The sequence below is a fragment of the Phalacrocorax carbo genome, chromosome 1 (assembly GCF_963921805.1).
Source record: "Phalacrocorax carbo chromosome 1, bPhaCar2.1, whole genome shotgun sequence".
Lineage (NCBI taxonomy): Eukaryota > Metazoa > Chordata > Aves > Suliformes > Phalacrocoracidae > Phalacrocorax > Phalacrocorax carbo.
The window spans coordinates 79987006-80014958 of record NC_087513.1 but is presented as its reverse complement, the minus strand read 5'-3'; the positions used below and the strand labels follow the sequence as shown (position 1 = coordinate 80014958).

At 40.5% G+C, this 27953-nt stretch overlaps 1 protein-coding gene across 11 annotated transcripts in view; it reads left to right on the top strand.

Moving 5' to 3' along the window:
* DUSP16 (dual specificity phosphatase 16) overlaps positions 1–27953 on the top strand; it is a 71256-nt gene that overhangs the window by 2616 nt on the left and 40687 nt on the right. For 3 of the 11 annotated variants that reach the window (XM_064461721.1, XM_064461746.1, XM_064461714.1), the window contains exon 2: positions 27220–27300. The exons of 3 other annotated variants lie outside the window; for them this stretch is intronic. The gene's annotated coding sequence lies outside the window, so the exon portion shown is untranslated. Of the gene's footprint in view, positions 1–5755; positions 5880–11960; positions 12083–19954; positions 20064–27219; positions 27301–27953 lie in introns of those variants that run through there. 5 more of the 11 variants (XM_064461767.1, XM_064461752.1, XM_064461728.1 and 2 more) reach the window with 4 other exon arrangements.

Here is a 27953-nt window from a genome sequence, read left to right as displayed (position 1 = left end):
TAGCTACCTAAGCAGATATAATGGAACAAAGTCACACCAGAAAAACTTCTGTAGAAGAAAGTGAGCTCAATTTATCTTTGTTTCTGTAAAATGCACGCTCCTCTTTCAGCAAAGGCAACTAGCCTGGCAAAGATGTTTGCTTTTAGCTAGAATAGCTTCAACTGTCCATAGGAACGGTATCGGCAGAAGCTGTGCAGGAATGTGTTAAATGGATTTCGCTGGGAGCTCTGTCTCCCAAGCCAGCCCCGGCTCCTCTGGGGTCTGCGCCAGCCCTCAGCCCGTGGGAGGAGTTGTGGTTGCATCTGCCATGTGCCTGTGCACCTTCCTTGGCAAAATGACTCTGCCCCGGGAGTCCTGCGCCTCTGTATTCCCAGCCAGCAGCTGGAGACAGGGCGAGTGAAGTCGTACGGAGTTACTGAGTCTGGATAGTGGGACAGGTCAGCTGCCCTTCTGCCTTTAAGGTAAGCGATTCATGTAGGCTTTAAGAAGCCCTTGGAGGGCAAATTCAGTCTCTCTTCTAGACCTCCATAAGAAATGCTGAATAGGCAAATGAGCTATTGATTTCTGTTACTTGCATTGGTCTTCAGGTGAGCTCTGCTCCAGTGCGTTGTACAGTAAGGGCTGTCTGCGGGGTGAGGGCCTTGCCCAGCTACTTGGCTTTTCAAAGTTTCACGCCTTAATCCCCAGACCTTTTCAGGAATATTCACTGTTTTCAAAATACAGATTTTCTAAGAAATATGGTAAGCACAGCTGAAGCACTTTTTCCCTCAAGAAAAAGGAGGCAGGGTGATAGCTTTCACTTTATAGTATGTCTGTTGAATTTTTAAGACTTTTTTTCTTTTTTTCCTCTTTCCTTTTTTTTTTTTTTGTTTCCTGTAAGAGTGGTCAGGAAAGCATCATGGATGTTCTTCAAGTGCTGACAATCCTTAATAGCCAGATGGCGTAGAGTAGTTACTGTCAAAGGATAAGGTGTGGAAGGATTGGCACATCCCTTCCTTTTTCTTTTTCTTTTTTGTTTCACCCTTAGGAAGAAACATGGGTTTGGCCTGTGAATCCTGTGAATCTGTCTCTACAGATTTTTTTTTTTTATTATTATGCTGATCAAATGACTAAATGTTTCTTGCAGTCTTTTAGTATTTTGTGCCTGGTTGTGTAATGGTATCTCCATGATTTTTTGAGAAGAATTACTGAGAAGCTGCTTTTCTGGGTAGTAGGGAAGAAGTAACCATGTCACTATTGCATTGAATGGTACGTTCACTTTCCCTACAGCTCCATAGGGGTTGCTTCCAGATTTAGTGTAGTGACATGGAGGGTTTCCGTAGAATATTTTAAATATCAGTAACTACATATCACAGCAGTATCGGTAATATGTCTGATTCATTTGGTGTCCTTCTTCATAAACAAAGGGTTACACATCACTATTTAGGGCTGTCAATTGCATACGTGGCCTCTACCTTCTGCATGCGTCAAAAGCCATAGGTGATGGGTGGCCTGGTGACATGCATCAGGATGTTGGCCTGGACTAAAGCCAGCAATTAACTGAAGAGCAGGAGTCATTTGCGTGAAGGTGAACGCTGTAACTTCGGGCTACTTCCTAGTTCTTACTTGGGGGACCCTGTCTGCAGGGTTTTTTCTTTATCCCTAGTGTAATAGTATCACCCTGATACCAAATAGTATCACCACCCTGATACCAAAGCTAATTGAGATGAAACTGGCTCTGGAGCAGGGCTAGAGGCTGAGATGCCCTGTGCTACTGCAGCGTTGCTGCTGTCTGTAGATGGCTGTGGGAACAGGGAACTTCGTATCACCACTTCTCTCCTTCGCTGTACCTGCTCTTAGATTGGTATTAGCTTGGCAGCTCCAAATAAGAAATCTCCGTTATAGTTACTGTGTAACTTCTCATAACACCTGAAGGAAGCCAAAAATATACATTAATGGTAAAGTCTGGCATCCTAACTTCTAGGTTTGCATAGTTTCAATCTGAGCAGTTCTCAGTTTGCTTATGGTTAGGGCCTGTTGGCAGCTATCACAGTCTCCAGTGGAGATGATGTTGGCCACCAGTGAATTACTATTCCTTGGCGATCAAAGAAAATCTGCGTCTAGGGTGTGTGTATGGAGGACGAGAGGGAAGATGGGCATGAGTTCAAGGCCTTGTGTTTCCTTTTTCTGTGCTATGTGGTCTGCTGCTGAGCCAAGACTGACCTACTCAGAGTTGGCTCTGGGAAGGCTGGCAGCTTTCCATGTTGTGTCCCTACGAAATGCTCTGGCAGCTGAAAAAAAAACCCCAAATTAATAATTGGGCAGGCTAGGAAAGAGGGGAAAGAGTGTTGCCTCAGTGACGGGAGGTTTCCTGTGGGGCTGTGGGGATGCAGAATGATCTCTTCTGCCATGGCCCTCCTGAGCTCCTGTGCTGCTGCTTTTCTGCGCTTGCACTGTCTGAAGATGTAACATTTGTTCTGTGTGAATATATGAAAGGAACTGCTGAAAAAGGTCCTTCTTTGGGAGGAAGTCAGTTATCTTTGCTCTTTCTTGGTCGCGATGTGAGCCATATGTCGCTAGTGACTTTTACAGCTTCTCTTTAGTGTGTTCTCGGAACTAATTTTGCCCTGTGTAGTACAAGTCTTCATCCTGTTTCTCAGAAACTAGGATCAGTTCCTTGCACAGACCTCCTCAGGTAAATTTGTGCTCTCGTTTAGTTTCAAGCTTAAGTTACAAACTTGTGTCAGTTGTTTAGCAAATAAAGGTACATGAGTGGAGGTGTGCAGAGGCTTTCATTAGCTGAGAATAAACGTAATCTTTTTCTTCCGTAAGATCTTTTTTACATGCTATCCAGAGTGATAGTCTGCTAAAATAGTATGAACATTTTTCTTCATAAAATCATAACTGTGTTCCATTACATTAGTTTGGCAGAAACTATGACACATGGTTTCTAATATTGAGACTAGAACAGTGTTAGACATTTTCATTGTGCTTAACTTGATTTTGCTTTACTATAATAAACTATGACTTGAGCATGTTTGACTAAATGATAGATCAGTGGCTTGTACAAATACTCTTCTTTTAGACATCCTTGCCTGCCTAATGTTTTTTATATTGCTGAAGGCGTTATGGGAAGCGAAAAGATGGGTCTGAGAGTGTAATGTAGCAACACTGGAATGAGAACTTTACAGAGAGCATAAAACGAGGGGGACAACAGAGACTAATTGTATGAAATTCCTTTTATGCACACGTTCTTGAGTTTGAATAACTAGTATGTATTCGGCCTGCTGGATTAGAAGGCTTTGGCTCTGCATATGCAGCATAGATGTTGCTCTCAAAATAGGAAAGCAACTCTGTCTCCCCCCCACTATTCTGCATAAAATTGATTTGGTACTGTTTTTTGCTCCTACTGAACCCCCAGTAAAGCATGTTTAAAGGCTGAATAATTCATAATGTTAGGGATACAAACACCACACTTAATAGCCCAAGTGTTGTTTTGGCTTCTTGATTGCTAGGTTTAAGAATCATTCACCCCAGACTTTAAAGACTCAAATCCCATGTCAGGTCTTGGGTTCCTACCTGTAGGATGGTGACTTTCCCTTACTGTGTGTTTCACTAAGTTTATACAATCCCTTAAGCATGGAAGCCATCCATATTCTAAGGACCATTTTCCAAATACATGCAAAGAGTCTGAACTACACTTCAGACCCTGCCATCCCGCTACTGAAACAAGCCTTAATTTGAGAAGTGGGTCGTAAGCACCAAGAACATTTGCCTAAAGAACAGGCATGAGATTACATTCCACTGATTTTATTAATGCTATCTGGAATAAGTATAGCACCTATCATCTCTATAGTTCCCCCAAGTATTTTGTTACAGGTGGGAACCTGCTTAGGTGTCGGGATTTCATACCTTCTTTCTTTAAAAATTGTGCTTGAGACTCAGTGTTTTCTCTTGCTTTCCAGCTCTGCTGTCCCTGACAGTTTCATGGGAGTCTGTTTTAACTGTGCAAAAACTGGGAGGGAAGAGAGCTGGAGCGGGAAGAAACTTCGTGTTACGTGTCTCTTCTAGCTCATCGTGCTGAGAAGTACCTTTCTTAAATAAAACAATTTAGGTAGAGGCCTCCTTTTAGCAACTCTTGGGGAGCAAACAGAATAAACTCTGTCTTGGTTTCAACAATAAAAGCTTTGCCAGTTTTTAAACAAGGACAAAGAATATTCCAGCAAAAAAAAAGTACAACAGTAGTCTTAGTGCGTTGGGTTGACATGTTGTTAGGTCCAAGTAAGCCTGAAAATATGCACTAGATTGAATCTAGATTAGCAGAAGGCAGTTTGGTGTCACCGCTGTAGTAGGGCTCCCTCTGCCTCTCCCAAGACCCTGGGTACAAGGCAGGTGCACTCCAAACTGAGGATAGGCTCTGAAAACCTCTCTTCCCACAGTCTGTTTGGAGCTCTGCATTGATGGCAAGTCTCTTCACATAGCAACAGGACCCAGTATCTTCTTCCCCTTTCTCCCATGGTACTCCCATGTCGTTTCACTTTCCTAAAAGCTCTCAAGCTTGACACAGCGAGGCCTTACTGAAAAGAGGTAGTTAACAATGACTGGTCTATAGGTTCATAGTCACGATCTTGGGAAGGCACGGCAGCTGAAGGTAAACAGGCACCGTCCTTGTGAGAGCTGGTAAACTTCATGTTCTTCTAGCTAGTAGGAGGCTTACTTAGTAGGCATATTTAGACAAGCTAATAAAGTTGCTTATACTTGTACTTTCGCTTTCCTCTGCTACCTTGTTTGTTTCTCGCTATCTCCCTTCTCTGTTTTGTTTTGATTTTTTTCTTGCATGTAACCTTTCATCTGCATATGTATGATGATATGTTTTTCCTGCTCAGTGGAGTGAGCTTTCTTGTCCAGCTGGTGAAAAATCCCTGACTTCTCGTGGTTGACATGTTGTAAGCACGCTGTCAGATTCTCAGTCCTCCATTCTGCTTTTAGGTGATCCAGGTTTGGATACTATCCAATTGACAAAGCCTGTTTCCTCGCTGTGGCTCACTTCGCCTGTCTGCTGTGATTTCCAGGTGGACCTATTTGAAAATGCCTGAAAAATCTGTTCATCCAGCCCAGAAATGATTGTATGAGTAGCCCATTTGTTGCCTGTTTCCTCTCAAAATATTGCTGGAAAAAAGTTAACTCCTTCAAGCATAAAACAGATGAAAAATAATAGTAATACAAGTGCAATTCTCCAGCGTACTATTCAGGAGAGCAAGAGAAGGTGTCAAGTTTCTAACTAATATCATCATTGCACATTCTCCCAAGATACTTTTTCCATTAAGAGACCCACATCTTTTTGTCCCTTCAAATTTACAGGACTCAAATCTTTTTCTCCAGCTAAGGCTTGCATGACTTGCCAACTCTACTGCAGATGTGACCTGTGCTGGAACAAGGAAACCATGTAGTGTCTTTTCCCCTGCTGTCTCTTGTATGGTTAAACCTATAGAAAACTGTGGAGGAAGCTCAGGCATGCTGTTCCTCTGACAGCCTTCTGCAAATACAAGCTATTAATGACCATTGCCTTTCATGGGCAAAAACAGTACTGGCAATTCCTTTGTGCACTTTATTTAATGGCGTAACAAGCAAGCACATTAGCTATTTTTATTCAAACGCCCAGACATAAGCCTCTATGGCAAAGTGGCTATGAAATGTCTGCATAGCTAAGTGAAAATACAGCTGCTGTTTAAGACTAAATCTTTTTCTTTTAGTTACAGGATTTTGAGAGGGTTCAACCAATGATTGTCTAATCTTTCTAATTGAGCTGTGGTGAGGATTTTCAAGATTTTGCATTCAAATAGGAAGAATGTGCTTTTCAGTCACTGACTTTGTCTACTGTTTCAGTCAACAATAAGGAGGTAATGCAATATGGGAGGTGGGTGGGTGGGGAAGGGGGGGGACTGATTCAGGTTAAAAGTCTAGGTCCTGTCCTTTCAGGAAGCTTTGAGACTATCTGTTCTTAGGTGCTGCTTAGTGGCAGGCACACACAAAAAAGCTGAGTACAGTGGCACTGTTAGCAAATGCTAGCTTAGAGAGACTCAGTGTTTGTTTTGGGAATTTTTAAAGGCTGCCAAGTCCTTCGATGGTGGTTTTTCCTCTTTTTTTTTCTTTTTTTTTCTTTTTTTTCTTCCCCCTTTTCCTTGAAGAGGCTGTCTACTTTGGCAGAAAAATGGCTTTCATGGCTTGATGAATAATTTAAAAAAAAAATTCAAGACAGTGTTGATGATTTAAGTCTTTGAATATTTCAAAGCCAAGAATTTATGTTATGGATTAACTTGGGAGGGATGTTAAGCATTTAATTTTTTGTGTGTGTACATGCTCAGCAAACAGCTATACCTCAGTACTGACATGCGTGGTCTCCAGTTCAATTTTGGTTTAAAAAACAAAACAAAACTTTAAGCATATGATAGAAATTAGAGGTCCTAGGGAAAAAAAAAAATCACTTAATATTATGCTTTCCCTGACCTGGAACCTGCCTGATACTGGGCTAGATATCCGGTAGTAGCACATATTTATATATCTTAGCTTAACTAAATTATAAAGTACACTTAAAAAAATCTTCTTGCTGTATCCACCACAGTAAGGCATTTCTACTGAGTGCTTAATATTTTGCCCAACTGGTGATACTGCTTTTCAGGACAGTCAAGCATTATTCTTACTTAGCTATTTATCACTTATTTACCTGGGTTTTTTCCGTTTACGTTGGCAAAGTGAGAATCTCCAAGCCTAACTTCCTCCTTGAAAGGTCTCTCCCTTTCAAATGTCAGTAGTTGTACATCAGAGCACAGCCAGAGAAGTCTGCCTATTGGTAGAAAATAGCATTACCTTCTTTTGGACGGGTGGAATGGGATGGGCATCGAGTAAATCAGCTGCTTTGGGACATGATAAAGGTAAAGTAATTAAACCACCAACATATAACCACATCTTTCAGCTTCTCAACCAGCAGTAAAATAGCGTTTCTTGAATTCATAATTCTGCAGAATTAGTTCTGATTTATGTTTAAATGAATAACTTTAAATGCAGTACTATCTTCCGATATCTGTGGACAAATGTGAGCAAACTGCTGTTAAATTGCACTACAGTGGAAAACTATTCAGGCCTATCACTTTCTGGAGCTGAAGTTTCAAATGGTATTCCCAGCTCCAAAAGTTTTGTGGTGTTAGGGTCAACTTTTGTCATTGTGAAAATACTTGAAAAGGGAGATGTGCTTAAGGAACAGAACTAGAGAGAAAGAAATAGGGAATAATGGAGAAGAAGAGGTATTGATCAGAAGTTAAAAAAATATACCATATGGGCTAATAAAGGGAAAAGAAGAAGAAAGTAGAATCAACAGAGATTAAAAATATTTTTAAAAAGGAAGAAAAAGAGCTTTTAAATCACCAAAATGCAGTTCTAATGTAACAACGGCATAGAATGGCTCCACTTTGGCTAGTAGTACTAAGCTTGTAGTAGTAGATAACGAAAGAGTTCTTTTCCATGTGTATGAGGAAAAGCCATTTGACAGGCAGTCCGGAAAAAAAAATCTTATGTCAAGTTGTAGGAAGTACAGAAAAAGGTGTAGTTTCCGGTGGGTTCATAGTAGTAAATACTATTTGTGCTTTTAGAAGTTATCTTTAAAGATTGCTGAACACTAATGAGTTGTGTGTTTTGTCTTTCTGAGTCTGTATAATTTATGTAACTGAAAATACATATTAAAAACTAGAAGTGCTGGATTAGAATATGTGGTGGCTGTTGGGAGAATAGTATTGCGTGGGTTTCTGTATTTGGTCTTTATCACTAGGCATTTAAAAATATTTAAGAATGAGTTGATTTCAAAATGTTGCACTACAGACTGTATGTTTGTGTTGGAAATATATATGGTTCAGAGATTTAGGCTTCAAATAGCATGCTCCCAAGTCCATGTAAAGATGTGTCTTTCAATGCAACGGAGAGGGTAGGAAGGAGCGGGGAAGATGATATGTCTAAACACTTCTTTTGTGAGTTGCTATTTTTCTTCATGCTATTAGTAGTTTATTGTAGGCTATTTGTGAACTGGGTATGTATGTAGCCATCCTAGATGGAAGAGAAATTTTTATCTTTGGGGAAAAAGAAAAAGCTTGACAAATTTTGTGTTTGCTTCTAGAATGTGTCCGGTTCAAGAGGCTGATGTCCTCTAACAAAGTTGCAGGTACAAATGTACCAGCCTCCCCAGGCCCCTGCTGTTTGTCTTCTAATATTTTTGGTTATGTTGTGTGCTGCCACTGGAGTGAGTGCTTTGTAAACACAACTAGTCAGTGCCACAAGGAGCTTTAACCTGAATACAGATGGCAGAAGAACAGTAGTCTAAGGGCTATTGACAAAGTGTCTTTTTCTGGCTGTGCTAGTAGAAAAGGTTACCAAGTCCAGCTGCTTGACACAGCCCCTCTGCCTCTAGCTGTTGCCCTAGGTCTGCTGCTTAGAGTAGTTTTTTATGACTGCTCATACTTCACTTGTGAGCATGTTCTCTGACTTGGCCTCAAGTAGCCTATTCTGTTCGTGTTTTGCTTGAAGCAGACCAGAAATCCATCATACTGTTTGCTCTGCAGGCTCTAGTTGGTCATTCGCTCCATGCCAGACCTTAAATTACCTTCCTTTTTGACATATAGTCAAGCCTGAGAAGTAAAATACTCTGTAGACCATCCTCTCTTCTGCTTTCTGCCCACTTGCTATTACCCTTGTTGACCAAAAGAAGTAGGTTCAGCAGCAATAGAAGTGAAATGAGAGAACATTAGCATGGATCCACTGGAACTGGTGGAGCTCTCAAGTTAGTGCATTGTAGCCGTGTGTTTGTATGGCAGGTAACACCAAATGCTCACAGTTACTGTGATTCTTTTCTTGTCTTCCCAGCCACAGTTATTGCAAACTCACTCTTCTAATGGCTCTCAGGATCCTACAGAGAGCTGGAGCCAGGAACCAGAAATGGCTGAAAATTGTTTGGATGTGGTTTATTTATGTGTTTGTTTATTTTACTTGCTTGTATAGTTAGTTTGTGACTGGTTTAGCTCTTTTGAGTCAGCTCACTGCATTAATATGTGAGCTGGCGTACAGAACATGGTTGCTCTCTGGTAGCCCTGACTCAGCCTGTTTTAAGCTGCCATGGAGGGTCTCTCCTCAGTCTGCCCTTTCAGCTGGGTGCGTGTGTGCATGTGATGCTCTGAAACAGCAGTTCTTCTAGCAGCCAAAGGTATAATGGGCTCTGCCTCCTGTTAAGTGTCTGCCTGTTGAGGGGCTAGGAATGGGCTTAGTGGTTTAGCAGCCACATGTGCTCCAGCAAAAGTGTTTCCTCTTGTACCAGAGACCTGGCTTCAGCCTTGTTTGGGGGCTTCCTGTGCGCTTGGCCCACAAGCCAAGTCATGAGAGTACCCACAGGAGTTACCTGTGTCCTGCACTGCAGGTAAGCCTGATGCAGCCCATGGCAGTCTGGAGGGAATTGTTTAAATTCAGAGGAATTCCTTTCCAAGCTTATCTTTCTGCAGAGGCAGCAAGAAGTGTATTCATTACATGGATTTGCCCACTGGAAAGTAAGACTGGAACCATCAATCCAAGCTAAAAACCTGACAGCTGTTCATTTGCTGCTGTGTGTTCAAATTGGCTTGGCTTGGCTTGGCTTCCCAGAGCTCCAAGAGCTTTGTGCTCTATTGGCAACTCTTGTTTGTCTGCCACCTGACAAGTTTAGAACTTCAGTTCAGTCAGGATGCTTTTCCTTTAAAACAAGTGGCAGAACATATATATGTGTGTGTGTGTGGTTTCATATACATAGACCCACATACAAACTGTATCTATATATACATGAACACGTGCATAGATGTATATATACATGCACACTCTGCCCAGAGCAGCTTATATCTTATAAAGCTTTCATTCAAAGTGATTTCTCAATGTTTTGCATGATAAGTAAAGCAATTAATTAGCTAGTGAAGCAGAACAGCCTTGCAGATAAGCCTTCTTAGGCTATGTCTACATATAATGAATTGAGAAGATCTGGATACATGGTCTTCCTGGAACACTTAGTATGAAGTTTTAGTGGTTATAGCTATCTGAAGTAGGCAGATAAATTTTGCACATTCATTAGCTTATGATGTATTTGTTTGAATATGCTTGTGATTTCTGATCATTACTTGGTCTGTCAAAGGAAATTGAAATGAAACCCTAATCTCTTTTTACTGAAAACTTGAAAGCATTTCCTTGTTATCATACTTACTTGGTAAAATGAAAAGTCTTTTCTGCTTTGAGAATGGATGGCTAGTAATGCCTATTAGTTTTTTATCCTGTCTGATTTTTTTTCCCCTTTTCCCTTTTCATATTAATTTAAATGGTACCAATGTCTTCAGAGTTGTCATGTGGAACTTTCATTTTCCTCACTTGTTAATTGCTCATGTCATCTCTGCCTGCTGCTCCAGGGGAGGTGTTGATTAAACCTAGAACTTGATTTAGTACTCCCACTCCTCTTTGGGTGGGGGGAGTTCTGACTTCTTTTTAATAATAACATTGTATTTTTTAAAATACTTTCAATCTTAAAATAATTTGGTTTTTTTGGAGTGTTCTTTACATTTACTTAGAGTAACAGTATGCTGATACCAGGATCACCTTCTTGGAGTCCTGCCTAGAGTAACAAGGTTCTGCTGGTTCAGCTGGAGTTCTGCAGAGCCCCTGTTGCTGTGTGGCTGCTTGCATTGCGGTAATGCAATGGCATCCACATGGGAAGGGGTGGTGTTGCAGAAGAGCATGTATAGGGCAGATAGGAATCCAGAGCATCCTACTGATGAAGCTGCTGTCCCTACAGCATGGCAATACTAGTGTCGTTCTTGGTGGCGTTTTGGCAGCTGAGGGCTCTCATCATTCAGGGAAGAGACCTTTTTTTTCCAGAGCGTGCAGACTGAGGTTTGCTGACTTGCATCAAATTTGCATGTGGGTTTGTACAAACAAGTTAACTGAAGTAGCCTGTCTGTTGACACAGCTCTGCCATTCAGCCAGGTGCAAAGAGAAATAATTAACCTAAAAAGTGGTTCATGTCCAATAACTTCATCCAATATTGTTTCTATCAACAGAGACATCAGTTTGCCTTTTTGTTCACACACACCCCCACCACTAGTCCTTTGAGTTTTTTCCATCTCCTCAGTGGTGAGGAATGGCTGTGTGCATATAGTTGTAAATATTATGTTTATCTTAAAATTTAGATTCTTTGGAACTTTTTGTTATAGACTACAAAATGAACTTTCTAGTAAGTCTACATAAAGTTCCTTTCAACAATTGAGTTGACATGCTCAAAGACACATGGGCAAATTTAATGGTGGGTGTGGGTCAGATGGAGAAGGGTGGTTCTGTGTCATCCTTCATTTCTTGCCTTATGCTTGTTTATGCCTGTCATCAGGTCTGCTAAAGGTTCTGTATGGCTACTTTGAAGTAATTTTTTCTAGTACTAAAGTTCACCGATTGTTTTTTTCTTTTACTTTTTTCTGTCACCCTTTAGCATGTTTTACAAACACTTCCTACCTATGCTGGAATAGCTTGCTTTAATGAGCATGACATTCTTCTGTTATCTGCTAAACCCTTACATTCCTCAATTCCCTCATAAGTTTGGGGACATGGTAACTTACTGTTAATCAATTTTTTTTTTCTTTTCTTTTGATATGTCGATCCTGACAGTAGGTCATCTTAGTCTATCAAACCTATCTTTTGCCAGCATCCTGTGTGGGAGAGGCTTTTGCAAAGAAACCTGGTTTTGCTCTCTCAGCTATTATTACCTGGTTGCTAGTATCAAATTTAATTGCACCCTTCCATTTTTGTGCACCAGCTCTTATTATTTGTCTTATTATTTTGATATGTTTTTCTGATCTGATATGCTTTGCTCTCCCAAATATTTTTTTTTTAATCTTCTTTAATCTTCTGTCATTTATTCTGCTTTCTGTTTCTTTACCCAGGCTTGGATTCACATTTTTCTGGGATATGCTCATTTGGCCTGTGTAACCACACGAAAATGTTACCATTTAAGCATAATGACTCTTTTCTTCCCTGGCTTCCTGTTCCCTTTCCTTGTGAAGTGGTATGTATACCTTTCGCAACTTTCAGGCTCAGTGGGGAGCTAAACATGCAGCTTTTCATTTCCTATCTCTCCTTGAATGGGGGATCTTTTGGGCCATTGGTGTCTTGATCACCATTTCTGAACATAACAGCATGGTACTAGTTTTGGTACGATTCCTTCCATGAGTGTGGTGAACTCAGTTGTATTATGGCCACTGTCATTTAGCAGAGAGCAAATGCAGACAGTAAACTGGCTTTCCAACATAGTACTAAGATCACTCTAGTGAGGAGCAGGGGAAAAGCTTAGTTTCTTATTTCCAGGTAAAGAACAAACACAGAACAAAAAATGTCCCTTGGCATGTCCTGCCGTGGTTCAAAGGCTAAATTGTAGATTCTCCTTCATCAAATTAAATTCCTCTTGCATTTGGCATGGTATTCCTCTGACTTCCTTCTCTAAACAGAATTGGCTTGGCTTTTCCCCCTTTTCCACAGTAACTGTGTAATTTCTTGTTTAGTTTGGGGGAATTGCAAGAGCTCTGATGATTTCCTGAATTAAAGACGCCAGATTTGTAGTAATCTCTTTCTCCTTCCTGTTGTTCCTCCCCTTCTCCCAAAAGCCACGTACAGACTCTTTTTGGGATTTGTTTGTTTTTATTTTCCCCCTAGGAAAAGATTCCTCATATACAGAATGTTTCAGTTGACTTCAGATTTAATGCCAGTGCAATTTTACCAACTAAAGGAGTAAGAAAGGCTGGACCAATAGTATAGTGTGCTCACCATTTCTGTACCAGCTGTCTTCCCTTCATTTGGGGAGCATGATTCTCTAAATCCCCTCCTGATGGGTTTCCATTTTGAAATATACTCTGTCTGAAATAACATGGCACCTCTGCAAGCATAAAATTGTTATGAACACTAAGCACTTGTTATTAAAATATTTGTTTCTTGAGTTTGGTGGTTTTTTAAACTCACTGTTGTGAAATGGAATGATTAAGAAGCATTACTCCAGAAGTAGAGAAAAAGTACTGGAGATTGCATCTTTTTTTTCTGCAAAAAACAGTGCTGTCCTGAGACCAAATTACTCAAAAACAAGTTGTAATGAAAATACACTAAAGTCCTCAGTTTTAGCTTGGTTGTGTCAAATACTTGGTAGAACTCCAAAGTGGTAAATAACTCAGTTATTTTCTTTATGGAGTACTAATCTTGTTTGCTTTGGCATCTGAAACCAAAGTTGCAGCTTATTTTTACTTAATATACACTTTTTTTAGAGTATCCCTTCCATGCAGTAATACAGATATTTATTACCGAGCCCAGGAGGCCAGTCACAGACCATGGACTCTGCTGTGTTTGGTGGTCCCAGAGGCAGAGGGGAGAGGTGTTCACCTAGGCAATTCTGGTTGACATAATAGTCTTAGTACTGATGCCAAAGTCCTTGTATACGTTGTGGCAAAGTAGGGGTTTTGAGGCAGTGTTTGGAAGGCGTGTGAGATAGGTGAGGTTCTCGTGTTATCTTGATTGGCTTAAGAAGAAAATAAAGATGCATCTGGTCAAAGGAAGAGGTCTGCAAAATTACATTTGCTGCAGTGTTCCGTGCAGGTGTGAGCAGCATTATTATGACCAAAGGAAATGCTACTGTGCTACTAGCAAAAAGAGACTGTACACCTAGGTGAGTGTTTTTCATCCATCTAAATTGTTTAAATTGTCTTAATACCAAGCAGAAAAATGGGCAGGATATAACTCTAGCTTTGATGTAGAAATCTAGGGAAAAATCCATCATGAGATGAAGGAAGTTGATGGAAAAGGGTAATGCAAAAAGGGGAGCCTCTCAGCTCTAGCAGATTTTTTTAGTTCTATCAGAAGGGTACTAGAAATGAGTGAAACATGCAGTGACTTGATTTGTAGGTGAAGCCCTTAGCTAGTGACACCTTTCTCTAGATGGGCCATCGGTTAATCATGTTTTCTTTCTGTCACTGTTTTTATTGCAATGTGTAGTAGCTAAAATCCAGAAGAAAGTGTAGTGACATCTTAGGTTGCCTGTCTTCTCAGTTACTTCTGTTAACAGCAAGAATTTACTTTTGTTGATCACTGCGAACGGTTGGCATGCACAGCATGACATCTTCAAAGTAAGTCTTAAACAAACAAAACCACCTTTCTTTTCTAACTTCTGGTGTTAATTCCTGTCTTTCTACTTTTTCTCTTGATACTGTGTTACAAGCAGTGACTGTTTCCTTAATGCATTATTAGGTTTGCTGCAGAGGTTTTAACAGATTTCAATTTTGAGACAGCAGTCTAAGATGAGGTGTCAAAGTGATGGGTTTACACGTGGTGGCTCCTGACGGTACCCAAAACATAGTTCATGTAAACTTGTTTCTGCTCCAGTAGGACACATCACTTTGACTGCTGCAGTTACTGTGTTCTCTGGGAACTTAGTGAAGTAGTGCACCTGTGTGTGTGTTAAACTGAGAGATGCTTTCAGAGTGGTGTGTTTGGGTTTGGTTTTTTTTAAGGAAACTCAAAGCTACAACAAATTGGCAAGTTTTCTGGATGAATTTTCACATCTGACCATGTTTTTAAAAGGCCCATCAGGTGCTAATACGTAATGCTGGATTTTCACTGAACTATTTATATAGGATGCCACAAATTCATTTATCCCTAGTGTGGCTCTCAACCTCAAACAATTTAGCTATGTTTCTAGTTTTGTAACAGATGAATTAACTCTCCTGGATTCAAAAATTAAAATCAAAATGCAATTGATCATGATAACAATATAAATAAGTTAACAAAATTACCAGACCTTCCAGGAGGCTCAATCTCTTGTTCTTTATTGTTTAGTTGAAACCTGTGAAGCATCAAAGATGACCCAGAGTTGCTCTTCTCCTTCATAATTATTCAACTTTAAGGTTTTCTTAATTGTTAGACAATCAGCAGATGGCTGATAGAATTGTTACCTCCAGGCTCTTTGCACATTGGCTGCTCTCTTTGTAAAGTTCTGAATGCTGCTACCATGGTGGATGCAACGCACCATTCCTGCTCAGGGCATCAGTAGTCTAGAGATGGATTTTGCAAGTTTGTCTGTGTCTGAAACTATTGGTAATCTACTTGCTGGGTTCAGACATGGAACTTCGCTCATTAGAAAAGCTTTCTCGTGGATAAACCTGAATGCAATTATAGGTCTGAAAAGAGCAAGAGATGGGTGGAGTACCATGGGAACTGCCTTTAGCCTTGCTGGATGGATGGGCAGTCTGTGATAGGCCCCAGGAGGATTTGATTGTGCCTTGAAAACACTAATAGAAGGTACCCATATTTAGATTCTTAGTTAGTCTGGTTCTCTGTGATCATTTATCCCTAAAAAGAAATTTGAATTCTAAGTCAGTAAATAATTTGTTTGATGTCAGTTGTCCACCAAAAGAATTTTGGATATGGCTATGGTTTTGTCAAAATAGAAATGTGCTAGAAGATACTTACCTAGTTTATTCAGCATCCTGCCTGGGAGCTACTGCTTAAAGTCATGGGAGTTCTGTATGGTAGTGGGTACAAAATGCCATGAAGGAGTGGGCCGTTTTATTGCACATCTCTTTGTGGAGTGGTGACAGTGTGTTTTTTCAGATGTTGTTCTTGGAGCTGGTGAGCTTTGTCTGTCCACTCCTTTCAGAAGAAACATCTCAAATGCCTTTAAGTAGTTAATGTGGAATAGGATTGTGCTTTTCTGTGGTTATAAGCTCAGGTGCTGGTAATCAACGTATTTCCCATGGGTAGGCAGATAGAGAAACTGATGATCCTGGATAGATCTGTACCCCTTAAATTGCTGTCTAGAGTGGGGCAGCTTCCCTTGGCAGTCCTTTTTGTGTTTGTGAGGGGCTAAAGTACAGTAAGAGAATCTTTCTTCCCAGCTGTTTTCCTCATTCCAGTCTACCTGAAGTAGGGAAACCATGGCTTCAAAGCCGTCATTAGCTTCCTAAGAATACTTTATTAATTGTAATTGTCTGTACCCTATAGTTTGAGAAGATTAGTGAAGCATGGAAAGCACTTCCTACTGTTAGCCTTAAAGTTTTTCTTTTAATGACCAAGTTCTTCAGATTTGGCACGGTCTGTCTGCTGCAAACTTCTGAAGTACAAACAGCGATGACCTGGCAAGCAGCACAGCACTTGGTAAGAGGATATTTCGGCCAAGGACTCACAGCCAAGCTCTTACCTTTTTGCATAAGATTTTCTTTAACGGGAATGCAAAGCAGATGGGATCATGGTTAAATAATTACTCCTTGACTGAGTGAGTACTGCCCCGAGGAAGGTGCTTATGTAAGGAACCTATCATGCTGTTTAAGAACAAGGATGGTGTGCTGAGACTGTGTGAGCAATCATCATGCAGGTACTTTCTCATACCTGACTCTATGGAAAGGAGTTAGTTATTTGAGTTTTACCTTAAACACACCAAAAAACTGGCAATCTAGCATATGGGGCAACGGTGCACTTCAAACTGAGCCACGGGGCTTTGGATCTTTAGATCCAGGCAGCAGGCACCATCCATTTGTACCACGGAGCAGGAGTTCTTTGTGGACAGGTTCCCCTTTCCTATCCAAGCAGTGCATTCTTTGTTTAAGACCAAAAGTGAATCAACTCCTGGGGACAACTGTAGGTTTTGTGGATTAATATCTGATGGCCAGGTTCATATTTTTGGGGCACTAGTGTATTTTTCCTCTCCTTCAGTTATTCTAGCATACTTCTCACTCAACTCCACACACAGACCACCCCTGCTGTCTGCAGCAACTTCTGTGTGCTCATGGTAAGATTATTTTCCATTCCTTATTCTGCTAGTGTGTTTAAGCAGAAATAATAATGCCAGCTTAAGAGATCATCTGCTTTCTCTGGTGTTTGGTACTGTAGTGGCACACAGCAGCAATTGTAGAACCAATAATTCTGGATGTGGCAGTGAGAGAGAGTGGAGATTGAGATGCTCAGCCTGGTCCATCTGCTCTATACCGTGAAGTGCTGTGGAGAAAGTGTCTAGCTGGGGTATGGAAAGCTCTATAGCCATGGTGTGGGGTGAGCCTGCACAAATAAACCTACCCTTCTATCAAAGCTAGATTGAGCACCAAGTTGCTGGTTTTGTTCAGAGCTAGCTCGTGAGTCTTAGATTTAAGCATCTCCTCTGCACATTATCTGTCCCTGCACTGAGGCATGCTCAATGCCTGTGGAATATCAAGAGAATTCAGCTGCCAAACATATGTAAAAAAAAAAAAAAAATCCATGCAGCTTCTTGCTTTTTGACTAAAATTCAGGCATGTGGCCATAGGCATACCAAAAGGCACACCTTTGATGCCAGGTGGTCTCCCTGCCAAACCTAAAGCTGGTTCTCAAGAAGATCTTATGTAGTTATGCCTTCAATAGAGTGCCAGAAAGCTGAACCTTGGCAAAACTATGCTTTAAGATGATGGTAAGAACAAGTTTAGGAAGAATGTTTTAGTCTTGGATAGGCATTGTAGCGACAGGTAGACTAGATACATTTTCTTCTAGAGCTAAGTCATAGGGGTTTTTTATTTTATCTGTTCTGAAGCAGTCTAAGCTAAGTTAAAATTTGGATGTTCTAAAAATTATTTGGATTTCTGCTTGACTTTTCCCAGCTCCCAGGTTATGGATTATTTGATTTCAGAAGTGTGTGCCTAGGCATTTACTGCTCTAGCTTGAGCCTGGTGGTGTGGCTGCAGAGGAAGAAGCCTGAAGGGGGTGGGAGGAGTGCTTCTCCTTCCCCTTTTTCCTGGTGACCTCTGCTTCTGTGGTTGCGTTAAAGCCTCTTCCTGCATATTTTGACCTGTACTATAATCCTATCAGAGAGGGCAACTGCAGTCAGGATGAAGTCTTTTCTGGAAAAGATTTCTTGCCTAAGTCTGCACACCTGAAATGCTTTTGGCATTCATTGGTAGAAACTGGCTTCTCCCAGGTGTCTCTTTGCCATGCCTCCTCGTGCTCTGTGCCTCAAGACACCAGGGTTGGTTTTTTCATGCTACTTAAAGCTTCCATGGAGAAGCTAAACTGCACACACCATTCTAGGTGGCAAACTAGCTAGCTAGCATTTCTTTGCAATCCAAATAGAGCTAAAAACAAGCAAACAAAAACCCCAGGTAACAAACACATCGACTATATCTATCATTGCCATGACTTTGTAAAGGCAAGTGCATCTAATCTTACCTCTGTCTTTGTCACTGATACCTTTAAGTCAACTTGGAACTGAAGGAAAAAAAAATGGTTTTAAAGTAAAAAACAATTTTCTACAAAAGCTACTTCTTGTAGCTTTGTAGAATGAAATCTAGTTCTATCACTTTGAGTAATGTGGTATGTTTTTATTAGTAGCTGAAAATAGTAAAAGTTTTTCAGTAGCCTGAAAAACAGTTTTGAGGAAACTCATTTTTGTATGGGATTTTTGGCTGTGTGGTTTTTGTTTTAGTTTGTGGTTTTTTTCAGAAAATAGAAACTCTTTTTTAGACAGGCTATAAGAAAAGTTTGTAAGGAGAGGGATTTTTTTTTTTTTCTTTTTAAACTGACTAGTTTGGGGTAGACAGGCAAGGCTTCAGGAACACAGACCTTACTTGAAGCTTGAAACAAAAGCAGTGAATATAAAGCTAAATCTAGGTCAAGTCTGAGTTAATAAAAAGCAACTTGATAACCCAGAGAAAATTTGTTTATGGGAAAAATGTACCATGAATCTAGTAACTCTGTGATGACTCCAGGATTTTCTTGCTATTAACTTGCTATTAACTTGGTCAACACTTGCTATTATATTTCTTTGCTATTAACTCCAAGGATCTGGGGAGAGGGGAGTGTTCGTTCTTTGAGGGTATCTTTTAGGTTTCTTTATGTCTTGTATCATGTATTTTCAGCGGTGTGGCTTCAGCCAGTTTCCATGAGGAATGTGATTCACTGGGTAATTTATGACATACTTCGGGATGTGCTTTGGACTTCTCTTCCTGTTTGGGAAGAGGGACAGGGTGGATGTTGAGATGTTTTGGAAGTCTTGGGTTTTGTTTCTGCGTCACGGTTTGGTTCTCTTTCACATCTGTGTGTGTGAGGAAGGGCTCGTGCGTTCTGGAGTTCGTGCCCTCCCTCTCCTTATCACTCTGTATTAACTGGTCTCATAAAAGATGTCACCTCTCCCTGCAAGACTTGCCTTTCCTGTATCCTAGGGCAGTTGCAGATACAGCAGCGATAGAGAGGATCTGTTGGGTATGCAGTTCTTGTGAATCATGTCTGTATGTTTTCTTTCCTACAGTAGCTGGAATTTGATGTGGTGCTGGAAATGACCATGAGATAATGCGTCTCTTTCTGAGACCAAGTGGGATGCTTTTCTAACCATGTTAAGGATTCATGCAATAGCATTGTTCCATGGATGTATAATATAGGTTTGAACATGCTGACATGATAGTTTAAAACAAACAAAAAACCAAATAAAAATGTCTGTACTGTGTTGGGAAGCAGTGTCATGAACAAGACAGTGGGAGAGTCTGGGCTAGTGTTATATCTCATAGTGTAACCCCAAGAGAGGTGTTTTAGCAGTATATAAATGATCACCCTTTTTTCCTCTTTTGCTTCTGCTCCAACTGAGTGTTTGTGAGGTAGAGTTTCTGTGATGGCTGCTGCAGTGGGAAACATAGACTGACTGCAGTTCAGATGCACGCAATCTTAAATGCACAGAAAATGCACACTAGATATAGATATTTAGTGACAGGCATAAACAGGAGTTAAATGGTGAAAATTAGGATTGCTGAAAATGGCCATCTGCAAGCTCGTTCTTAAAGTCACCTGTTGTGTGTGTTTTTGTTTTTATGGTTTTTTTTTAACCTACTGTTGTATTTTAGGTGGTTTTCCTTTATTCCTACCTGAGATTTTTTTTTTTAATGCCTTCAAGTAGGAGACCAGCCACACAAAAGGCTGATTGGGCCCATCTGAGAGGATGGAGGAGGAAAAACAGTGGGAGAGAAGTAGGGTAGCACCTCAGAGGCAGTCTCCCATGACAGGTGAGAATTGGAAGGGATAATTACTACTTCTAAAATCTTTCCTTTATCTTTTCAGTTTAATTTTGCCGTTCAAACAAAACAAGCAGCAGTGGTGGTTCAAACAGCTGCTTTACTTGGGTCTGGTTACAGATGTTTGTAAAAGCTTACTGTTGGGTCCAAGGCTTATTTGAAGTTTTGTGGCCAGACAAACATACAATATCCTTGTGCTTCATAAGCTGTTTGCTAGCATGCTTAAAAACCCCACAGCAAGTTTTGTGTCAGAAATAATAATGGAAAGATACCCTCCTTGAACATCAAAAGTTATGCAGACAGGTTAGCTTCTGTATGTGAGTGTTCTTTGGTTTTTTGGGGTGGTGCATAAGAAGCATTTCTGAAGTAAGTCCCAATTCAGTGGCATGCTTTGCATCCTCGAGAGTTACTTGAATTTGTGTAGAATACAGGGACATTTAGGATTTCTTCAGATCAGATAAGGATGGGGAAGGACCATCGAGTCATAGAATGGTTTGTGTTGGAAGGGACCTTTAAAGATCACCTAGTCCAACCCCGCAGCTGTGGACAGGGTCATCTTCCACTAGATCGGGTTGCTCAAAGCCCTGTCCAACCTGGCCTTGTACACTTCCCATGATAGGGCATCCACAGCTTCTCTGGGCAACCTGCTCCAGTGTCCCATTATCCCCATCGTAAAAAATTTCTTCCTTATGTCCCATATAAACCTCAGCTCTTTCAGTTTAAAACTGTTGCCCCTTGTCCTGTCACTACAGCCTTGGTAAAAAGTGTCTCTCCGTCTTTCTTGTAAGTCCCCTTTGAGTATTGAAAGGCAGACTGAATTAGTTCAAAGCACCTGTTTACCACACCTTTTAATGGGCAGTTCTCTTCTGGATGTCGCCTAAAGAAGGTGAGGCCTAAGATGGTAACCTGAATATGGCCACGTGTTCTTGAACTTTTAGTCAGTAAAGTTTAAAAAAATAAAAAAGGGGGGTGGGGAAGGAAAACCCAAAGTGTGCAGTATTTGACGGGAAGCCAGTGTAACTCCCTTGAAACTGGAGTGGCATGCCTGAGTCAGTGAAGTATGAGCTAAGAATCTGGCAGAAGCCTGTTGCACAAAGGAAGGCTGAGAGAGTCTCTCAGGAAGCCTGTATGCTGCTAAATGTGGCATGTTTGAACATGAGACTGACATCATTGTGAGTTCATAGTAGTGAAAGAACAAAGTATCAGCCACAAATTAGACTGACCTAATTTTTAAGTCACTTCTAAAAACTTAATAGCACAGTGTGTTGCTTGTGCAAGCTGTTTATTTCTATCCCAACCTCTGACTATTTAATTGAAACTACAAGTTAACCCTCTAAACTGTCGAAGGAGCTGTTCAGGAAGGTGTGTGTGTGTTTGAAGGGTGCTGCACACTTCCTTCCTTGGCTCTTTTTCTGCTCTGACCTCAATCTTCACATAAAGGAAGTGATTAAGGACCACCCATCGTATACCTTTATCCTTCAGGATCAGTTTCCTGGAGGTAAAAACCTCAGGACTGTGTACCAAAACCTAACTCATTCCTATGGGCTGCTCGCATGCAGACTGGAAGTCTGTCTGAAAATGATCAGAACTCTTGCCAGTGGTATCAACAGGGATTTATGTATAGTCAGTAAGTTGTTATAAAACTAATCAGTATTATTAATTGATGTATCCGTGATCATTGAAAAACAACTGGTGCTTCATCCATTGCTGAATATGGAAGAAATATAAGGATCTTGCAGTTTGCAGATGATATACTTCTTTCCAAGTATTTTAGTTGGCTCCACATGCACTGAAGTTTATCCATTCTGTTGATATATTACTTGATTTACTGCAGAAGTATATTGAACTCTCCCAGCCAGGGATTACTTTGACAGAAACCGATGCCTTTCTGGTTGCTTTTTAAAGGACTGTATAAAACAAACCACATCTACAAATTCTGGAGAAATGTAAAATCTTGTTTATAGATGTGAACAGTGCTGTGCATCTATGTAAGCACACCTCAAACAGGATAATACAAAGGTAATTTAAGGGAATATATTTTGCTTCTCTTTGCTTTTAAAATCCTATTAGACACCTAGCGAGGATACTACAAAATATTTCTTGTTGACTAGTTGTCTTTGACTTGTTGACTGGTCTTTGACTAAGGCACATATCAGATAATAACAGAATTTACTCCCTCGGTTTAGTATTGCACACTTTTGCTCTTCAAAATTAAAAAAATCCTGGTCCCTTTTAATTCTTACAAACAAGACTTAATAGTGGTCACATTTTGTCAGTTGTTCTCAAGGGGGTTTAATATATTTTGTGGTTATGTCACTCTTCTTCCTCTACTTAAATGGTAATGTTTATAGTGATGTAAGAGGCACAGCTGGGGAACATAAGTCATCCTCTGCTCTCTCCTTCTGTTGTAAAGATATATATGGCTTCTTTTCAGCTGTTTAGTTACCATGCTAAAGTGTGTCTTTGGCACTACTGCAGGTCTTCTGTAACAGGATTCAAATTCAAAGAAACGCTTGGGATCCTTTGGGAAAGACGTACCAGGGCAAGTTACCTGGAGCATAACTCAGTGAGATGCCATAACTTCCGCTTTTGTTCCTGAACTGAGGCCCTGTTGGCACTGTCTTGTCAATTAAATTAAAATTCGAAAGCAATTGTAGTAAGCAGGCCATCGGAATTACCTTTGTGACAAATTAGGTATGAAAATATGTTCTGTTCCCAGTGTGTGAGCTATCAGGAGTCTTGCACCATGGTGAGAGATTGAGGTCCCAATCATCTGGATCTAGAACTTTGTTAATTTATTGTCAGGGCCTCATCTGCAATTCAGCAGTCACCCCATGTCATAGATTAAACTCCTTCCTACTCTGCACAGCCCAGAACAGGCGGCCTCTTAACCTAGGATTACTGGGAGCACCTAACAACTGGAATTATTCCACCATGTTAACTGGGAGTCATTGCTGTACACCATATACCCCTCTGTGTTTCCTTCTCTACCCCCATCTCAAGATAGTACAGCTGTACCGTGTTTGTGGACTTCACTGTTTTCCACCATCTATTCTCTTTCTTTGCCATATAAATGTCATTTAAGGAGAAACGCAATTAAACTTAACTGTGTTACTGAGTAGGACTGAGCTTACGTACATGTAATGTAGGTGTTTTATTGGGCCCAGCATCGCTTCTGAAGATGCTTCTGTGTACTTTTATCGCTATGTAGCATACACTACTTAGAATATTAATTTTGTTTTGAGCATGCAGAGGGTTTTCTAAATGAGTCTGACAACATATTTAATTAGCACTTATTAGGCATGGTTTTTTTTTTTAAACTTCTAGATGTTTCTCTACAGCTGACAGGACATGCATACAGCGCAGTGCAGCACTGTATTTTCAGACACAAGCAGGAAGAAACAAAGTATTAATGTTGACAGTTTAAAAAAAAAAAAAAAATTCCTTCCAAACTTTCTCATGCCCTGATGTGAAGGGGTTGAATGTGCATGTTGCCTTCCGGGAGAACTGGTGTTGTTTCCTCAAATGGGTGAAGGACCAGAACATTTTAACCCACAGCATACCATGGAAGCAGTTTACACGTCTCTGTTCTTAAAGGAGATTGACTCACTGGGATCTTTAGTCATTTGATTTAATTTAAGAGAAGAGTCATTAAAAAGTCTGTTGCAAGAAATTCACCCCTGCCTTGCCCAGAAGCTATTCTGATTTATTTCCCTAATAAAATTACCATCATTATCCTCTGCCTTTAATCCGTCCTGGTTCTTGTACTAAGGCTTCAGATCTACCTTCTGTTTTCATCATATAGTGACCACAAAGCAGATCAGGGTTGCTTTTTTTTTTTTTTTCTTTTTAAAATTTGGCTCCTTATTTGCAGGCCCAAATTATTTGAACATCTGCCCCTTAAAGTCTCTCACTAGGTAAAAGGCCTTAAACTTAAAGGCTAACTGTTTTCTGAAGGTCCTATCTTATCTTCTTTCATGAAAAGCTTTTTAGAGGAGTAGCATGGACTATTACAACTGCTGTGTTTGATGTTTATGTAGCACTACTACTCCTCCTTTTAATCTGTTGCTCAGCAAAAAGATGACCGTGTAAAATATCAAAGTGACTGTTCGCATTGGTCGGCAGAGCTGCAGAACATGGTCAGTTGATCTGGGATTTGCGGGTTGTGTGGTAGATGGAAACCTTGATGTCGTGAAAGGGGCTGCTGTAAAGCGGTCTTGTTCTTCAAAGAGTAAGGACCTACTGGAATTTCAACAGCTTGAGGATTTATAAAGTAGTTCAACCCTTTAAGGTTTTCCCTTTTTGCACTTTGTGCAAAATCTTTGAATCAAATTCTAAAATACAGTTGCTGATAGAGGCTGGCAGGCGTGGACTTTGCCAGTTGCTACAACTACATGACAAATCTTCACTGTTTGTTGTACAGGACCCAAACAGAATTTGTGATGTGTTCTGTAAGGACAGGCAGCTGTCCTCAGGTTTTAATTCAGTCTGTGAATTCTTACGTTATATGTTGTGGCTTTGGGTTGGATCTCTTCAGACTCCAATTACACAGATAAAATAATTTTATAATTTATGTAAATTTTACAAATTTTATGCCAGATACTTCATACAAGATTAGATTTTTATGAAAGGACAGGATTAAACTTTTAGGAAAGGAGAGGTAGGTATCGAGGTCCTTAGAAGGATGCTGTCACACTTGACTGTTCCAGCTTGCTTGATGCACCACAACCCTGTAGCTGTGGGAGGAACACTGTGTGACCCGACTGGTTGGGTTCGTTTAGCTGCAGTTTAGGGAAGGCCCTGAGCAAGAGAGAAAAAAGGCTTCTATTTCTAATTCTGGAAAATAGAAAAAGGTATTTAAATAAGGCCTGGAGGACTTCTTGTTTGCCAGAAGTAAGTAAAAAGGCAAGTTTATATCCTTTTGTAATTCACCCTAATTGAAAGGATGTATATTTCTTTTCCTAAAGTCAGCAGAAAAATCCTGGCCTCTTAATGATGAAAGACTTTTTTTTAAACTTTCTCCTAAGCACAAATAGCTGAAGTTTCCACTTTAAACTTGGGTGGCTCATTCATATTTCACTTAATGGTAATATGGTATCCTCTCTCTCCCTCCCCCTTCTTACCACCAAGGCTAAAAAGGAGGAGGGGAGATATAAAACGTTTCTGAAAATTACAGGAAATGTCTGTTCCTTTAACAGCATTGCCAGGGAATTTCCAAATGTGCTTAATGCTTATGGCTGAACTTGCAGCAGCTCAGTCTTCAATCATGAGTGGATCCTGTTCTGAAAATGTGACACCTCCTTCCAGTAAACTATGTTGAAATTAAGTATATGCTTTGTTTCTTATCTGCTCTTCAGCAGAATTAATTGTGCCCAGTAGTGAAATGAGGGCTCTTGGGGGTTGCTTCAAACTCCTGATTTACTTCTGTTCCTTAAAGTGGGAAAAACAGTATATAGTTTTCCTGAGATGATAGCTAGTTTATTTGTAAGGACTTTGTAGAGGCATGGATGGTAGGTACTAGTGAATGTGAAGACTACCTGGCAATTTCCAGAGAAACTTCAGAAACTGCATGTGAAGCACTAAGGAACAAAAAAGGAGATACCTTTTGTCCCAGTACTTTGTTTCCTTGGACTGTCACAGGGTGTTCTCTAATCATAGAGTGTTTTATCTAGACAGAGCTTAATTGGTGTTAAGCAGTAGGTTAGTTTTAATTTCTGGGGATGGGATTAGAAAAGGGGGATAGTGACAAATGGGATGAGTAGGATGAACTTTCACTTCATTCTGCATTGTCTTCTGCTGGACTTCTGCTGCTGGACTCAGAGGGAGGAAGGGAGATCTGCAAAGCTTCCTCCTGGGGCTTGAAAGGGTGTTTGCCAGCCAGAACAGGCAGGGGAGAAATGGACCTGACACAATCTTCAATAGGTCTTCTCGTCCACCTCTCTGCCCTGCTGCTCTCACGTATGTACAGCGTTGTGCTAAAGATGGGCAAGTGAGAGGACCTCCAGCTGGGACCTCCCAAGGACAAATGCTTGAGTCCCAGTCAAGATGTCCATCCCAGTGAGGAGAACGTGGTCTGGGTAACAAACTCTTTAACTGTCTGAAGGGCTCTAGCCCCATATTCTGCTGTTGCTGTCTGCAAGGTTTTTAGAGCAGTTGCCTAAAGACAGGTGATTCTTGTAGCTCCTTTCCTCGTGAGATGACGTGGGTTTTGAATCTGTTCATTGACTGTCATAACATGCTCAGCCCTCTGCTGCGGTAGCTCTTCATGATTGTCATATCATTTACTACGTGGTTCAGAGCCACTCCTGGGTTTCGTAATAAGGCAGTGTTTGGCAATAATTTATTATCATGGGTTATGTTACAGTGAGTAAGTGGAGCTGTCATCTCTTCGTAGCAATGATTTGAATCTTGCTTTTTAGCTGCCCAGGAAACGGTTTGGAATTGACACTAATGTGTTGATTTTTACTTCCTTGTGTAAAGGTTATAATTTAATTTCTTCATGTAGGAACAGCAGGTGCTTCGTACAGAGGTTGTACAGGTATGACTATACGTAATGATTGATGATGCCAGTGTTACCAGTTTCAAATGTTGCTTTTTTAGCATGTGGTGAGGTGGGATTAATTACCCGAGATGCTCTGTTTCTTTAGTCTTTGTCCATGCCATAATCAATGTGACTTATGGCAATCTCCTATATTAATAAATACTGAACTACAGTAGTAGTAGGTTTGTGAATTTGCTTGAATTTATGCAAATGCATCACCCATGAATGCTAGTTACAGATCAGTTTTCTATCAGGGAGATGTGTAAAATTGTTTGGGAGGTTATTGTTGGTTGGAGTTTTGTTTTTGTTTGTTTGGTGGCTGTTTTTTAAGAATCTTCAACTTCTTTCTTTTTTTAAGAGGGTGGAGAGATTTGCTGTGTGGTGGTTTTTTTCCCTTTAGAAAATCAGTGTAACGTAATTTTCTATTTCAGACCCTTTCCATTTAAATGAATGCTAGTATTTATAGATTTCTTCTCACCTAGGTTTTTGTGCATTTGGGGGAGTTTTACAGTAAATTACTACACTGGAAGTGTGAAATCCATTTTCTGGGGTTTTTTTTTTTTACTTGTAATAAGGATTTTTTTATTATTATTTCCCTATGTTTAGGTATTTCCTACTGCTGGCCTTTGTATGCGGACCACCCTGTGTCGTCCTGTTAAGCCCATTTAGATTTTTACTTAAATGTAGGTGAGTAATTGCTTTTGACATGAAACAATAATGAATTCATGTAAGAGTAGTCTTGAATTTTCAGTTGCTTTGACTTGGAAATCATACAGGAGAATAATCTCTTCAAATCCATTGAAACTTCTCCTGGCTGCCTAGTGTACCAGGCAGTAAGAAACTTAAAAATGTTACACAAAAATGATCCGAGGGCTGGAGCACCTCTCCTATGAAGAAAGGCTGAGAGAGTTGAGGTGGTTCAGCCTAGAGAAGAGAAGGCTCTGGGGAGACCTTACTGCAGCCTTCCAGTACTTAACGGGGGACTGTAGGAAAGATGGGGGCAACCTCTTTGGCAAGGCCTGTTGTGACAGAACAAGGGGTAATGGTTTGAAACTAAAGGAGGTAGATTTAGGCTGGATATAAGGAAAAAAATTTTTACTATGAGGGTGGTGAAGCACTGGAACAGGTTGCCCGGATAGGTGGTAGATGCCCCATCCCTAGAAGCATTCAAGGTCCAGTTGGATGGGGCTCTGAGCAACCTGATCTGGTTGAAGATGTCCCAGCTCACTGCAGGGGGGTTAGACTAGATGATCTCTAAAGGTCCCTTCCAACCTAAACCATTCTATGATTTGTTTGGAGTGGATTAGGTAAACTTTCCTTCTAGGTGTCAGAGAACTATA